Genomic DNA, 15382 nt, shown 5'->3' on the forward strand with positions numbered 1-15382 from the left:
CGTCGCAGGGACAGCCACTACAAATTTGGTGTACTGATCGATGATGGTTAAGATGTAGCTATGTCCTGTCCTGCTGGTCTCTACCTTTAGATTACCAATGGCTACCATTTGTAATGGACGTCAACTCCCAATCAGATGCAATGGTGCTTTATGATCACCTTTCACATTTTTCATAGTCACAGACGTGTGACATTCCTGTCACCATTTTTCAATGTGTCCTGTCATGGCAATCCAATAGAATCCCCTACGGCCTGTGGCTTGTGTGTTTTGCACTCCAAAGTGACCAGACAGATCATGATAGGCAGTGTGGACAATGTCTACAGCTCTCCCTGTGATCACAATTTGATGGAGACGAGTTACGGTGATGGGATCGACGCAACTGCGATACAGCAACCCTTTCTTCACTAATTTGCGTTTTAGCTGTATCCACAGTTAAAGTTATTGAGAGTCAGCATCGCCTCTGCGAATTCTCCCGGGAGGTTTTCCCGTGATTACAAATTCAAAAACATCTAAAATCACTCGACTTTACGTCTGTACTTTTATCCATCTACCTTTCTCTAGCGGAGAGTCTGGACTGGCAGACTGACACTGAAATATAAACGAAGATTTCAAAGTACTCCAACACTGTACACTGGTGTACATTTCGAATACATTTCCCTTTTTCTCATTTTTATATTCGGATGTAATCCATACTGAGCTTGTGAGAGTTTGTGTCTTACTCTGGTAAAATATAATGAGATTTAAAATGACACCAACACTGTATGCAGCTGACCAATTGTAAAACATTACCCTTTTTCAAGTTTTTATATTCTTGTGTAATCCATACTGAGACTGTGAACGTTTGTCTGTAACTCCAGAAATATATTTGTAGATTTAAGATTAACCCAACACTGTATACAGCTGTACGCTTGTGATACCTTACTCATTTACTGCTTTTTATATAGTGGTCTAATCCATACTGGGCCAGTGAGAGTCTGTTTCTGACTCTGGAAATATCTACTGAGATTTACAATTACCCCAACACTGTATGCAGCTGTAGGCTTCTGATCCATTACCCTTTTTACTGCTTTTTATATTGTGCAATCCATACTGACCCTGAGAGCGTCTGTGTCTGCCTCCTGAAAAAAATAAAGAGATTTATAATGTTTAAACAATACTATATGTACCTTGTATCTGGTGATACAGTAACCTTTTTATACTTTTTATATTCTTGGCTAATGCATACTGGGACTGAGGGCGTCTGTGTCTGCCTCATGAAATGTCTACGGAGATTTAGAATGTTTAAACTATACTATATATACCTTGTATTTGGTCATACTGTACCCTTTTTCAACTTGTCATATTATTGTCAAATCCATACTGAGCGTGTGAGCATATGTGTCTCCCTCCTGAAATACATACGGAAATTTTTTTGTATTTTAAGTAGACTATACATACCTTGTATCTGTTGATCCGGTACCCTTTGTGTTATGAATGAGTCACTGAGGAGGAAAAAGCAAAAAGCATGCTAAGCCCAGAAAACCAGAGAGGTTGATAACTAGCGGATTGCAGACCCCTGATCCTATCCCCACAACTAGCAGTAGCCGCGAAGCGTGCCTACGGTGGTCCTAGACGCTTCGTCATGGCGGAGAACTTACTAAGCCTAAAGATAGAAAGGGAAAATCTAAACTGCCCCAGAGCAGACCCCAAAGCAAGACAGCCCCCAACATGTATTGTCGGCGAAACAAGATGAAAACACAAGCACAGATAGAAAGATAGGCTGAGCAAACGACGGCGCCCTCACTAACTAGAAAGGACAGGAAAGAAAAGCTGCTGTCAGCTATCACGCAAAAAACCCTGCCAAAAAATGTCCAACACGTCTGATAGAAAAAGGCCCTGAAGTCGCTAGACTTCAATTCCCTATATCAGCACTCAGGTATATTCTGAAGACAGAGCAAAAGAGATCAACTGATCAGAGACAAAATGGGGATTCAGTCCAGTCCCAGCCAAAAACTAAGTAAACCAGACGAAAACTCATATGAAAAATAGCAGAGAAAACTTAGCTTTAAGAAGGCAGGAACCAAACTGGAAACCAGAAGCCACAGTCAGGAGAAATCACCAGCAAAAAATAGAAACTAGGGAGTCGGCTGCCTTAAATCCAATCAGAAATTCCTGATGTCCAATCACAGTCCTCTTCCTCAGGTGGCCGGTCTCTGCCATTTAGATCAGCTTCATTACCTCCCTTCACCAACAGAGGGAGTCCAGATAGAGAACTCACTACTCCTCTGTCAGCACAGCCAGCTCCATAACACTCACCAGAAGCCAGAGGCAAACCCGAAAATGAGCTCACAACAGTACACCCCCCTTGAGAAGGGGTCACTGAACCCTCATCCACGCCACCGGGCCAATCAGGATGGGCCCGATGAAAAGCACGAACTAATCTATCGGCATGAATATCAGAGGCAGAGACCCAAGAATTGTCCTCCTGGCCATAACCCTTCCACTTGACCAAATACTGGAGTCTCCGTCTAGCCAGACGAGAATCCAGTATTTTCTCTGCCTCATATTCCACATTACCTTTAACCAATACAGGGTAAGGAGGTGCCGCCATAGGAACTACTGGCTCAACATATCTCTTCAACAGCGACTTATGAAACACGTTATGGATCTTAAACGTAACAGGAAGAGCCAATCGAAAAGAAACCGGATTAAGAATCTCCAAAATCTTGTAAGGTCCAATAAATCTTGGCTTGAACTTTGGAGAAGCCACCTTCATAGAGATATTCTTTGATGACAACCAAACCATATCACCCACTTTAAACCGGGGACCAATGGTCCTATGCCGGTTAGAAAACCGCTGGGCCTTTTCCTGGGAGAGAGACAACTTATCCACTACTTGGTCCCAAATCTGCTGCATTCTCTCTACCCAGTGTCAACACCTGGGCAGGCTGAAGATTCCACTTGCCCTGAAGAAAATCGAGGATGAAACCCAAAGTTACAGAAAAAGGGGGACATCAAGGTGGCAGAACTAGCTCTATTGTTTAAAGCGAATTCGGCCAAGGGCAAAAATGAAACCCAATCATCCTGATCAGCAGATATAAAACATCTCAAATAGGTCTCCAATGTCTGGTTTGTTCTCTCCGTCTGTCCATTGGTCTGAGGGTGAAACGCAGAGGAGAAGGACAACTGAATTCCCAGCTTGGAACAAAAGGCTTTCCAGAATCTGGAAACAAACTGAACTCCTCTGTCCGATACAATGTTCTCAGGAATCCCATGCAACCGAACCACCTGTTGTAAAAACAAGGTTACCAACTCTGAGGAAGATGACAACTTTGGGAGTGGTACAAGATGGATCATTTTAGAGAATCTATCACAAATCACCCAGATAAGTCATTCTCTGAGAGACAGGAAGATCAGAAATAAAATCCACTGAAATATGGGTCCATGGCCTCTTAGGCACCAGCAAGGGCATCAACAACCCACTAGAGCGAGAACAGGGTTTAGACCGAGAACAAGTCCCACAGGACTGCACAAAATTCCTGACATCACGAGATAAGGCAGGCCACGAAAAAGACCGTCTCACCAAATCTCTGGTACCAAAAATACCTGGATGACCAGCCAATGCAGAGCAATGAACTTCAGACATCACTCTCTTCCTCCACTGTTCAGGAACATACAATTTTCCCATAGGACAACGCTCAGGTTTGTCCTCCTGGAATTCTTCCAGAGTACGTCTGAAATCGGGTGAGATGGCAGAAAGAACTACCCCCTCACCTAGGATGGTAGTAGGCTTGGTCACAATAGGAGAATCAGCAAAGAAACTCCTAGAAAGGGCGTCTGCCTTAACATTCTTAGTGCCTGGAAGAAAGGAGACCACAAAATCAAAACGCGTAAAAAACAAGGCCCACCTAGCCTGTCTAGGATTCAAGCGTTTGGCCAACTCAAGGTAAATCAAATTCTTGTGGTCAGTGAGGACCACAACTTGATGGCTAGCTCCCTCCAACCAATGTCTCCACTCCTCAAATGCCCATTTCATGGCTAACAATTCCCGATACCCCACATCATAGTTGCGTTCAGATGGGGAGAACTTTCGGGAAAAGAAGGCACAGGGATTCATTTTAGACGTCACCGGATCTTTTGGGGACAAAACAGCTCCTGCACCAATCTCTGAAGCGTCTACCTCCACCTGAAAAGGAAGTGAGACATCAGGTTGCCGCAAAACTGGAGCAGAAGTGAACCTCCGCTTCAGCTCCTGAAAGGCCGAAACAGTCTCTGAAGACCAATTCAGCACATCAGCACCCTTCTTATTTAAATCAGTCAGTGGTTTAGCAATACCAGAAAAATTAGCTATAAATTTACGATAAAAAATAGCAAAACCCAAAAACTTCTGGAGTGCCTTCAAAGAAGTGGGTTGAACCCAATCATAAATGGCCTGTACCTTGGCCGGGTCCATTTCAGTAGTTGACGGAGACAAAATAAATCCCAAAAATGAAATCCTCTATACACCAAAAAGGCACTTCGATCCCTTAACATACAAGGAATTCTCTCTCAAAATCCGGAACACAGTCCGAATATGTTCCACATGAGAATCCCAATCCCTGGAAAAGATCAAAATATCATCCAGATAGATAATCAAAAACTTATCCACAAAGTCCCGGAAAATATCATTCATGAAGGATTGGAAGACAGAAGGGGCATTAGTGAGCCCAAAAGGCATCACCAGGTACTCAAAATGTCCCTCCGGAGTATTAAACGCCATCTTCCATTCATCCCCATGCTTGATGCGAATAAAATTATGCGCCCCCTGAGGTCAAGCTTAGTAAACCAGCAAGCACCTTTAACTCTGGAGAATAAATCAGAAATCAGGGGTAACGGATACTGATATTTAACCGTAATTTTGTTGAGGGAACGATAGTCAATACAAGGTCTTAATGAACCATCTTTCTTGGCCACGAAAAAAAAAAACCCAGCACCTAAGGGTGAAGAGGATGGTCTAATATGACCCTTCTCCAATGACTCCTTAATATAAGATCGCATAGCCTCGTGTTCGGGTACAGATAAATTGAAAAGTCGACCCTTGGGAAATTTACACCCAGGTCTCAACTAAATTGCACAGTTATAACTCCTATGAGGAGGCAAAGACGCAGACTTGCTCTCACTAAATACATCATAAAAATCAGCCAAATAGTCAGAAACATCATGCGACTGGGGAGAGGTGGAGAAAACAGGAGTGTCACCAAGAGCACACCAACAACCCCAACTCACCACAGACACAGATTTCCAATCCAAAACCGGATTATGGATTTGCAACCAGGGAAAACCCAGAACAATGGTATCATGTAAATTATGCAAAACCAAAAATCTGCAATTTTCTTGGTGGTCTGGGGTGACCCGCATTATCACCTGGGTCCAAAACTGAGGTTTATTCTTCGCCAAAGGAGTAGCATCAATACCGCTCAAAGGAATAGGCGTCCGCAGAGGTGTCATAGAAAAACCACAACGTTTAGCAAAATCCAAGTCCATCAGATTCAAAGCCACTCCTGAATCCACAAAAGCCTTCACAGAAAATGTGGATAAGGAGCAGATCAGAGTAATTGCCAAAAGAAACTTAGGTTGTACACCACCCACAGCAAATGTGTGTGCAAAACGTTTCTCTCGTTTAGGGCAGACAGAAATAACATGAGAGGCATCTCCACAGAAAAAACACAGCTTATTACGCCTTCTAAACTCCTGACGTTGCGCCCTAGACAAAACTCTATCACATTGCATAGGTTCAGATATTTGTTCAAAAGGTGGTAGCGCCTCCCTTGCAGTCTTGCGTTCACGTAAACGCCGATCAACTTGAATGGCTAATGACATAGAATCGTCAAGACCAGAGGGAACAGGAAATCCCACCATATTATCTTTTAAAGTTTCAGACAAACCCTTCCGAAAGAGAGCTGCCAATGTACTGGCATTCCATTTAGTAAGGACCGCCCACTTTCGGAATTTCTGACAGTATAACTCTGCAGGATCCTGACCCTGGTTCAATGCCAATAGGGCTCTCTCAGCTTGATCAATAGCATTAGGTTCATCATATAACAACCCCAAGGCTTGAAAAAATGCATCCACATTAGTCAAAACAGGATCTTCAGGTATCAAAGAAAACGCCCAATCCTGGGGATCGCCGCGCAGCAAGGAGATGACAATTTTAACCTGCTGCGCAGAGCTCCCTGATGAGTTAGGCTTCAAGGCAAGAAATAATTTACAATTATTCTTAAAATTCAAAAATTTAGACCGATCCCCAAAAAACACATCAGGAGTAGGGATCTTTGGTTCAACAGCATGTGAATGATTGAGATAGGCGGAAATTCCCCGCACTTCAGCAGCAAGCTGCTCCACATGATCGGACAATTGCTTAATCTCCATCAAGGAGAAAAAAAAAAAAAAAAAGAATCCTCCTACGGCCCCAGAGAAAAAGAGGAGAAAATATACATATAAAAAAAAAAATTCCGACACTTTTTTTTTTTTTTTACAATTCTCTCCTGCTTTTGAGTACCCTAGATTCTGCGGTATGGCTGGTGATTCTGTTATGAATGAGTCACCGAGGAGGAAAAAACAAAAAGCAAGCTAAGCCCAGAAAACCGGAGAGGTTGGTAACTAGCGGATTGCAGACCCCTGATCCTATCCCCACAACTAGCAGTAGCCGTGGAGTGTGCCTACGGTGGTCCTAGACGCCTCGTCACGGCCAGAGAACTAAATAAGCCTAAAGAAAGAAAGGGAAAATCTAAACTGCCCCAGAGCAGACCCCAAAGCAATAGACAGCCCCCAACATGTATTGTCGGCGAAATAAGATGAAAACACAAGCACAGATAGAAAGGTAGGATGAGCAAACGATGGCGCCCTCACTAACTAGAAAGGACAGGAGAGAAAAGCTGCTGTCTGCAATCACGCAAAAAACCCTACCAAAAATTGTCCAACACGTCTGATAGAAAAAGGCCCTGAAGTCGCTAGACTTCAATTCCCTATATCAGCACTCAGGTATATTCTGAAGACAGAGCAAAAGAGATCAACTGATCAGAAACAAAGTGGGGATTCAGCCCAGTCCCAGCCAGGGCTGGCTGAACACAAAAACTAAGTAAACCAGACGAAAACTCATATGAAAAATAGCAGAGAAAACTTAGCTTTAAGAAGACAGGAACCAAACTGGATACCAGAAGCCACAGTCAGGAGAAATCACCAGCAAGAAACTAGGGAGTCGGCTGCCTTAAATCCAATCAGAAATTCCTGATGTCCAATCACAGTCCACTTCCTCAGGTGGCTGGTCTCTGCCATTTAGATCAGCTTCATTACCTCCCTTCACCAACAGAGGGAGTCCAGATAGAGAACTCACTACTCCTCTGTCAGCACAGCCAGCTCCATAACCCTCACCAGAAGCCAGAGGCAAACCCGAAAATGAGCTCACAACACCTTTGTGCCCGAAATTCATCCTCCACCCACCACTCAAAGTGCATCATTGACACCTGGAACATTGGCACACATGTGTGATTATTTCTTGCGGATCTTCTTTTTATATTATGGTGTGAGAGGCTGTGTGTTACTCTTGAAATATATATGTAGATCGCCAAATTACCCCAACACTGTATACAGCATTACGCTTGGGATACATTCCCCTTTTACTGCTTTTAATATTGTTGTGTAATCCATACTGGGCCTCAGAGCTACTGTGTCTGCCTCCTGAAATAAATATGGAGATTTTGAATGTTGAAACTATACTATATATACCTTGGATCTGGTGATACTGTACCCTTGTTCTACTTTTTAGTTTGTTGTCAAATCCATACTGGCCATGACAGCGTCTATGTCTGCCTCCTCAAATATATAGGTAGATTTATAATGTTGAAACTATACAATATATTCCTGTTATCTGGTGTTAAAATGAAATGCCACGCAGGGCCGGGGGTTACTCAGTATCGGGCCTTTCAGGCTCTTTTAAGGGGGAAGTATGTCACGGTGGTGATTGGGACCCGGTCCATGGCCCTGGGTGTCCAATAAAGAAGATGACAGTTCAGATGAGGGGGAAGATGGTATGATAATTAATTTGGAAAAGGGGGATCGTGACGCCACCCATGGTACTCAGCTAGGGTAGCCAACTCTGCAATGCAGATCCTCTGTGCCGGTGTTAAAACAAACAAGATGATGAAGCTCTCCACAGGCAGAGCTATATCCCAGGGAAGTTGAGATGGTGTTTGTGAGCCGTTGACGGTGATGGTGAGTGTAGTGTGTGTAGCAGACGAGTTGTAAAAGCCACCAAGGATGCAGTTGGGTGCAGTTTCTGAGTTTTTCCTCAAAAGTTTTGTGCACAAGATAACCCGATTGATACTGTGTCATCCGAGGGAGGGGTCCGGCAAACTCAAAGGTAGATCAGGAACACCTGTTCAAGACTCCTCCTTGTGTATCCTTTCTAGGCCGTGTCTCTGAGCTGATCTCTCCCTTCCTTCCTGCTGTGGGCCTTTGCAAACAGTGTCCCAAGCCGGCAGCCACGGATCACACCGGGCGACGTGGGTCATGGTCCGGGGTCCTTTATTCCAACTGCTGCCTTTTTGAATATTGAATGCTGCTGTGACTGAGGCACTTAAAGTTACCTCAGCCTCCGTCTTTCCAGCTGAGCCCTGTATTTCTCCACTACCTTCATGAGCCACCTTCCCCAACGAGGCCTGGTCCTTCCTTCTCCAGAAACGGGCATCACATGTGGCATATTGTACCTCCTTGCCCCAAGGACCCCTTCCTTCCTGTCTAGGAGCTTGGAGCTTCTCTGACCCTCAGCCCTCTCACAGCAATCCTGCTCTTACTCTGTCCTGTCACCGACTGACAACTCTCTAGAAAGATCCGTTTACCTCAGACTAGCTCCACCCATCAACTGTCAGCTTGCTCTCTCTGATTGACTCCACTACCTAAGCTCCTCCCACTGTACCTACCTTCCACACTAACCCCCAACACCCTTTCCTAGTCAGTCTGGGATGAGGCCATCCTCCCACCGGGTACACCCAGAAAGCACTGACTAGCATGTGTGTGTTGAGTGCAGGGTTAGGAGTCCTGAGTGGTGATCCCTCCTTACCTGAGGGTGGGATACCACACCTTTGGATGAGGTTCAGTACCTCTGTGGCGACCGTACCCTCAGGGTCACCATAGTACCCTTTCTCAACTTTCTATAGTGTTGTCGGATCCATACTGGACCTGAGAGCGTCTGTGTTTGCCTCCTGAAATGTATATGGAGATTCAGTATGTTTAAACTATACTATATATACATTGTATCTAGTGATACTGTACCCCTTTGCAAATTTTTATATTATTGTCAAATCCATACTGAGCCTGTGACCATCTGTGTCTGACTCATGAAATATATACGGAGATTTACAATTATCCCTAGACTGTATAGAGCTGTCCGCTTTTGAAACAGTACCATATATCTGGTGGTATTTTTAGTCCATTTTCACAAAAAATATTACGTATGGTGGAAGAGGCCGTGGACGTGGGTGTGGGGGGCCAGCTGGTACTGATGGTGGTGGTGGTGCATCTGCTGGTATTGCCAAAAGCACAATAGCAGCTAAGGCAGGAGGTGTTGAGCCTGCGTCATCAGCTGGCAAAGGAAGGCCTGTTATGGCTCCCTTTTCTGGGAGTAGGTAAACTGCTTTTAAAGCCGGAGCATCAGGAACTGGTTTTGCCTTACATTGCCGAAAAAGCCTCCAGCTCTATCGCCTCCTCTTCTGAAGTTTAAAAAAATGCAAGCACTGAGTCGTCAGTGCAGGCTTCTGGTCAGGAACCACCCCTTTCCTTGTCTCCTTCACCCCCCACTAACAGTGAAGGATGCGGCAGCCCACACTTCAGATTACTCCATGGAGCTCTTTTCACAGGCTATGCCTGTGTTATCAAGTGAAAATCTGAATTCCCCTGTCCAACATGAATTGGAGATGGAGTGCACTGATGCACACACACTGCTAGATGATTCTGCTGGTACATTGACCCACAGCACTACATTCCCCTCGCACTCTACAGAGCCAGAATGTGACACTGATGAAACTCAGGTGCCCCTTCCTGCACACTACACCACCTTACATGGTGACACAGAGGAAGGTGCAGATGAAAGTGCCGGTTCCCTGAGCAGGTGGTGGGGTCCCACTCGTGGGCGACGGCAGTGGCATGCACAGGGCTCCTCATAGTACGCAAAAGTGTCTCTGCCGGTGGGAGGGCCCACTTGCCGTCAGACATACCGTCGTACTATGAGCGGCCCTGTGCCAGTGCCGTCGCCCACGAGTGGGCCCACCATGCTAGCTCAGGGCCACAGCACTTGCAATACTTACCTCTCTCTGCTCCACCGCCGTCATGTCTTCCGCCTTTCCTGACAGTGACATTCAGGTTACAGAGCGCGATGACATCACGTCTGTATGCCCTCTACCGAAACAGTACAAGTGCAGGGAGATTTAAAATGGCAATGCTGAGGAGTCCAGAGTAGAGCAGTGCCCAGCAAGGAGAGGTATTTAATTTTTTTAAATGTTGGGAGCATTTTTTGGGGAGCAATATACACTGGAGAATGATATATGGGGCCCATCATACACTAGAGCATCATCCATTTGGCCCATCATATACTGGAGCATTAGAAATGTGGCCCATTATATATGGAGCATTATTTGGGCCCCTAACACACTGGAGCATCGTTCATGGGGACCAACATATACTGGAGCATTCCAAATGGGGGACAGCAGACACTGGAGAAGCATTTACGGGGCCCATTATACACTGGAGCATTAGAAATGGGGCCCATTATATATGGAGCATTATTTGGGCCCATAACACACTGGAGCATCATCCATGGGGACCAACATATACTGGAGCATTCCAAATAGGGGACATCAGACACTAGAGCAGCATTTATGGGGCCCATTATACACTTGGGCATTAGAAATGGGGCCCATTATACATGGAGCATTATTTGGGCCCATAACACACTGGAGCATCGTCCATGGGGACCAACATATACTGTAGCATTATGTGGAGCTCATCATATACTGTATGGAACATTATATGGGACCAATTATTCTGTATGGAGAAATATATGGGGCTCATTATTCTGTATCGCGCACTAGGTGGTGGCCATAATACTGTATAGAGTAATATACTGACCGTTTTTTGAGCTATTGTAGAATTTAAAATAGATATCAGTCATGTATAGTGTTGAGTATTCCGATACCGCAAGTATCGGGTATCGGCCGATATTCGCGGTATCGGAATTCCGATACTGAGTTCTGATACTTTTAGGGTATCGAATACCGGAATCGGAAGTTCCCATAATGCTATGAGCCAGTTTGATTTGATTCAGCCAATGACAATCCTCTGAAGTGTGGGCACATCCTGTTATGCATTTAGGCATGTTAACTAATGGCATGGCTGTGATTGGCTGCTGAAATGATGTGATGATGCACTATAAAAGCCGCTGCCGCCGCCATTTAGGGTTCACTCTGCTGTGAATTCAGTTAGGGACAGGCTGCTGTTCAAGACTGTGAGGGACAGTTAGAGAGCGATTTTACAAATCACATTGTGCTTTACCCAGGCTACATTCTCAATAAGTGTAGCTTTCTTTTGCCTTGCAGCAGCGCTAGTCACAGCTGTCTGCAAGGTCTGTGTGAGTGCAGCTCACGCTGTGTAGTGTGTCCTGCAGGCACGTCTGCTTGTGGGCCGCTCAGCGTGTCACTGCCTCATACAAATTTTTTTTTTTCTTGCTGCAAATTTTTCATTCTATTAGTGTGCATCCATTCGTATACATATACGTTGGTTGCAAACACTATAGGATTAGAGAGCAGAGCCTTTCTGCAGCCTTTCAGTGCTGGTGCCCAATTCTCTGCACTGTTCACGGCTGTCTGAGAGGTCTCTGTGTGAGTGCAGCTCACGCTGTAGTGTGTCCTGCAGGCACGTCTGCTTGTAGGCTGCTCAGCGTGAGTCACTGCCTCATACACATTTTTCTTTTATTGCAGCTCATTTTTAATTAATTCTCCTATTAGTGTGCATCCATCCGTATCCATCTACATTGGTTGGTTGCAAACACTATATAGGAGTAGATAGAGGAGCCTTTTTGCTGGCTTGTGCCCTGCAGGCGCAGCCAGATTAGTATTACCCTATTTTTTGGAGCCTCATCTTTTGCATTGTAGGTTACCTTCCTGCATTGTAATAGCTCCAAAAAGTTTGTGATACTATCGCTATCAAATCTTTTGTCACATCCTTTTTGTATTTTTGAAAAAAACCCCAAAAAAAACAAAATAAAGTTCACCAAACACTCCACTTGACAGTTGTGTAGGCCACATTAGCTCCTATTAAAGTGTAGTCCACACACTTTATAAAATTAGTGTTTCTTATACCTGTTAGCAGCTGTTCAAGAATAAGCACACTAAGCCCCCTTTCTACTTTTCTGCCTTTCTTTATCAGACTACCAAGATGAAGAAGGCAGGGAATAAGGCACGTGGTCGTGGGCGTGGAGTTGCAGCAGGGAGAGGACGTGGGGATTCAACAGGGAGAGGACGTGGGGATTCTGTGCCTGCTGTGGGCACCAGTGAGTCAGCATACCCCAGTTTTACCAGGCAACAGTCCTTTATGCGCAGCTTTGTAGGACCTCGCCGTACCCCACTGCTGCGTGACAAACAAATTGAAGCCATTGTCGGATGGATGGCAGCTAACGCATCCACTTCAATGACTTCCACGTCCTCTCAGGGCCAGAGCACTGAAGAGCAACCATCTGTCTCTTCACCACCTGCCAAATTGCCCAGGCAGTCAGAGAGGCCTGTACAGGAGCCATCACAGTCTCTACTTCTGTTCTCTGAATCTGTTGGCTTGGAAAGAGGGGGCCAGCCAAGCAGCATTCAAGAATGTGAAGAAGAGGGAGTATGCAGTGATGTGCAACTGCTTTGTCCCTCTGAATCTGAAGAGGCGATTGGGCCAGTGCCTATGGTCAGCACATCTCAGTACGCATCAGATGATGATGAGACTCAGGTGCCACTTTCTGGTTCATATGGTGCTGGCGAGACTACCCAGGAGAAGCAGGTGTTGGAAAAGGGGAGTGTAGATGATGAGGTCCTTGACCCATCATGGCGTGAGGAACAGGAAGGTGGTGGGAGCAGCTCTGAGGAAGAGATTCCCCGAACGGCCAAAACAGGAGGCAGAGGGAGGGGGCAGACTTGGTTGCCTGTAGCCTCCACTTCAGCACCCGTTAGCAGCATTCCTCTTCCAAAAGCCAAAAGGGGCGCTCCCAAGACTTGCAGTGCGTGGTCCTTTTTTGACACAGTTGCAGATGACATTTGCTTTGTCAAATGCAAGCTGTGTCATCAGAAAGTCAAAAGAGGGAAAAGTGTCAGCAACCTCAATACCACAAATATGTGGAAACATGTGCGGACCAAGCACGTGGTGGAGTTACAACGACACACTGAAGACGTAGGCCAACCTACAGCACCACCTACCACCTCTTCAGCTCCTGTTGTAGCCTCTTCCTCCAGCTCACACACAGGTGGTTCGGCTTCCTCACAGGATCGCCATGGAAGAACCTCTGGCACTGTTGTCCAGAGACCCAGTGACATTCCACCAACAGCACCATGTTCCCGTTCATCCTCATACTCCAAGGCCACGCTACAGCCATCGGTAGCACAGGCATGGGAGAAAAGGCGGCCATACTCGGCAAACCATCCCCGAGCACAGGCTCTGAATGCTGGCATTGCAAAGTTACTGGCCCTTGAAATGCTCTCATTCAGGCTGGTGGAGACTGACACCTTCCGTAACATCATGGCATTGGCAGTCCCACAATACACCGTGCCCGGCCGCTTTCATTTCAGCAGGCAAGCCGTCCCTGCCCTGCAAAAGCATGTGGAGGCAAAAATTAAACATGCGCTACTAAACGCCGTCAGTAGCAAGGTCCACCTGACCACCGATGCGTGGACCAGTACCCATGGACAGGGACGATACCTTTCCCTCACTGCCCATTGGGTCAATGTTGTGGAGCCGGGTACAGATCTTGAGAGTGGCGCTGTACGTGTTTTGCCTACTCCAAGGATTGCAGGAATCCAGTCTGTACACATTGACTCCTCCTCGTACTCCAGTTCCTCAGAATCAGCGCTGCAGGAGCCTGTTACAACCGATATGAGCACAGCCGTGGCCAAACGTCAACAGGCCGTACTGAAATTAATTTCATTGGGGAATCGAAGCCACGCAGCGCAGGAGCTCTGGAATGCCATCAAGCAGGAGTGGGACGTGTGGTTTGTGCCAGCGAATCTCCAGCCAGGCTTGGTAGTGTGTGACAATGGCCGAAATCTGGTGGCAGCTCTGGGCCTAGGCAAACTCACTCACGTCCCATGTCTGGCACATGTGCTCAACTTGGTCATGCAGAGCTTTCTGAGGGACTATCTGGATCTTGATGCACTGCTGCACAAGGTCCGCATAGAGTGCTCTCACTTGCGGCGTTCCAGCACGGCAAGATCACGCATTGCAGCTCTGCAGCGCCGATTACGCCTTCCGGAACATCGCATCATATGTGACTTACCCACCAGCTGGAATTCAACGTTACATATGTTGGAGCGGTTGTGTGAGCAGCAGGCAGCAGTAATGGAGTACCAGCTGCATCAGGCGCAAACAAGTCACACTTCAGCACCACTGAGTGTGCCTCTATGAAGGACATCTGCCATGTTTTGCGTGCCTTCGATGATTCCACGCGGATGGCGAGTGCAGATGATGCACTAGTCAGCATGACTGTCCCCCTTATCTGCCTGTTTCAAAAAACACTGCAAGCACCAAGGGAGGAGGTTTTGGAAGAGGTGGAGGATGAGGAGTCACAAATGCCATCTGCTTCTGGACAGTCTGCGCTATGTGGTTCTTCACAAAGGCCTAGGCAGGGGACACTTTGTGAGGAGGAGGATGAGGAGGAGTCAATGGAGGAGGAAGACATCTTGCCAGAGGAGGGAGGTACACAATGCTCTAGTCAGTATGTACAGCGAGGGTGGGGTGATGCAGAGGAGGCCTCAATCAGGAGACAGCGTTTCTTCGGCAGTTGGGAGTCTGCAGCACATGGTTGATTTCATGCTGCAGTGCCTGAGAAACGACCGCCGCATCGTCCACATTCTCAACACGGCTGATTATTGGGTGTACACCCTCCTAGATCCTCGTTACCGGGACAACTTACAAAGCCTCATAGCACCGTTGAACCGGGAGCGTAAAATGCGGGAGTACCAAGAGATACTGGTGCAGTCCATCATGTTCTCCATTCCACCCGAGAGCAGTGCTGCTAGTGCTTTACAAAGCAGCTCTGTGCGTCGAGGCAGTGGAGGAAGCTCTGCACAAAGAGGGAGCAGAGGCAGCGCCTCAGCACAAGGCAAAACCAGTATGGCCCAAATGT

The sequence above is a fragment of the Dendrobates tinctorius genome, unplaced genomic scaffold (genome assembly GCF_039654945.1).
Source record: "Dendrobates tinctorius isolate UK_male_01 unplaced genomic scaffold, ASM3965494v1 ptg000008l, whole genome shotgun sequence".
NCBI lineage: Eukaryota > Metazoa > Chordata > Amphibia > Anura > Dendrobatidae > Dendrobates > Dendrobates tinctorius.